Genomic DNA, 2,500 nt, shown 5'->3' on the forward strand with positions numbered 1-2,500 from the left:
CTCTCTTTCTTTCTCTCTCTCTCTCTCTCTCTCTCTCTCTCTCTCTCTCTCTTCTCTCTTCTCTTCTCTCTCTCTCTCTCTGTCTCTCTCTCTTCTCTTCTCTCTCCTGTCCTCTCTCTGTCTCTATCTCTCTTCTCTCTCTCTCTCTCTCTCTCTCTCTTTCTCTCTCTCTCTCTCTGTCTCTCTCTCTCTGTCTCTCTTTCTCTGTCTCTCTCTGTGTGTCTCTCTCTGTATGCTTGCATGTATTATCTCCTGTTTTTATTGTTTTCTTCTGATAGATTCTTTTATATTATAGAATATATGCATGAGTATATGCATATGATTTTAACATTTTTTTTACATCGATGTTTGACCATAATGCGAAGTAAATGACATTTCATCATTAATGCACTTCACCCTTATTACATTAGCATCTACCTTAATTAGCGGACGATATTAGTGAATGCGTTGCCAGTTCGCAAATAGTGCTGGTTCGCTTGTGTGTCTGTTTGAATAAAAGTGATATTGGTTGTGAAATGAATAAGGAAATTATAAGTATATTTAGTAATATCATTAGCTAATAAGTACATTTAAATAAAATACTGGTAAGTGAAATTGGTTGTGAAATGAACATGAAAATGATGAATATATTTAGTAACCTCGTTTTTTTTTTCTTTCAGATTACAATCGAACTTCATCTCCGATCAAATTGAATTGCAATTGAACTAAGGTATGATACACTCGATAAAAGATGTGTTTAGATAATTAGATTTCATCTTTAAAAGAAGAATTTTTATGTATGATGAAATCTAATGGTAATTATGATAGAGGTAGTTATAATTGTGATGATGATGTTTATGATGATGATGATAAAGAAAAGTAAAGGTTGATGATGATAGTGATAATGATGATAATGTTGACGACAATGATAATAATTATAATGATAATGATAATGATGATAATACAAATACTAATACTAATGATAATGATGATAATGATAAAAATAATTGTGATAATACTAATACTAATACTAATGATAATGATGATAATGATAAAAATATTGATAATAATCATAATGGTAATAATAAGATAATAATGATAATAATAATAATAATAATTATTATTATTATTATTATTATTATTATTATTATTATTATTATTATTATTATTACTACTACTACTACTACTACTACTACTACTACTACTACTACTACTACTACTACTACTACTACTACTACTACTACTACTACTACTACTATTATTATCATTATTATTATTATTATTATTATTATTATTATTATTGTTATTATTATTATTATTATTATTATTATTATCATTATTATTATTATTATTATTAGTGTTGTTGTTGTTGTTGTTGTTGTTGTTATTGTTATTGTTGTTATTATTATTATTATTATAATTAATATTATTATCATTATTATTATTATTATTATTATTATTATTATTATTATTATTATATTATTATTATTATTATTATTATTATTATTATTATTATTATTATTATTATTATTATTATTATTATTATTATTATCATTATTATATTATTATACATATCACCATCATACCCATCACCGTCGTCTTGTAACTACTGATTAAAAAATAATGACAGATACGGGTTTCATACTTCTTTTTTTCTCTCTCTTTATCACCCTCTTTTCGTACACCTCCTTCGCTCTGCCTTCGGGCGTGTCAGGTCAAGCCAGCGTCGCTTTGTGACCCGCCGCCCACAAACACGGGCGTGTTGTTCTTGCGGGGATGAGCGGGGGAAACGCGCTCGGGTGGTTATTTGCTCGACGCTCGCTCTTCTGGTCGCGATCACACATTATGCAATACATAACAATGCACACACACACACATACGCACACATACACACATATACATATACATATACATATACATACACATATCATACACATACATACACACACACACACAGACAACATATGTGTTTGTGTGTGTGTGTGTGTTTGCGTGTGTGTGTGTGTGTACGTACGTATAATGTACTGTGAGAACTTGCAACTTTCTCGATGTCTGGATCATTATTGTTGAAGCCTCTCAGGCGACCCTTTCCGACGACTTAACGTTCTTGATAATACCACTTCCTGATTGAATTAGATCACCAGAGATTAATCCGCAGATTCTGATATCTGACTTAAGTTAACGGCCTTATTTCCTAGAGTCGTTTCTTGAGACCTACAACTAACAAGCCTAATAATCCAGCTTACAGGTCGTAACTGTACAGCGAGTTTTCTCTCTTTATCCCGAGCAAAGGGCGGGCCGGGAAGTTTTGAAAGTGGATAATAAATCCTAGCATATAAACCAAGTCCAAAGGGGGGGGGGGGGGTTGACATACCCTTTCGGTACAAATACTTCCCCCCCCCCCCCCTCTCTCTCTCTCTCTCTCTCTCTCTCGCTCTCTCTCTCTCTCTCTCTCTCTCTCTCTCTCTCTCTCTCTCTCTCTCTCTCTCTCTCTCTCTCTCTCTCTCTCTCTCTCTTCTCT

At 32.4% G+C, this 2,500-nt stretch overlaps 1 long non-coding RNA gene across 1 annotated transcript in view; it reads left to right on the forward strand.

The window, feature by feature from the left end:
• Positions 1–2,500, forward strand: part of LOC119582789 — a 142,745-nt gene that overhangs the window by 85,230 nt on the left and 55,015 nt on the right. Inside the window, exon 2 of the long non-coding RNA XR_005229669.1 lies at positions 660–709. This is a non-coding gene — a long non-coding RNA (uncharacterized LOC119582789). The remainder of the gene's footprint in view (positions 1–659; positions 710–2,500) is intronic.

Source organism: Penaeus monodon, chromosome 16 (genome assembly GCF_015228065.2).
Source record: "Penaeus monodon isolate SGIC_2016 chromosome 16, NSTDA_Pmon_1, whole genome shotgun sequence".
In the NCBI taxonomy this organism is placed as follows: Eukaryota; Metazoa; Arthropoda; class Malacostraca; order Decapoda; family Penaeidae; genus Penaeus; species Penaeus monodon.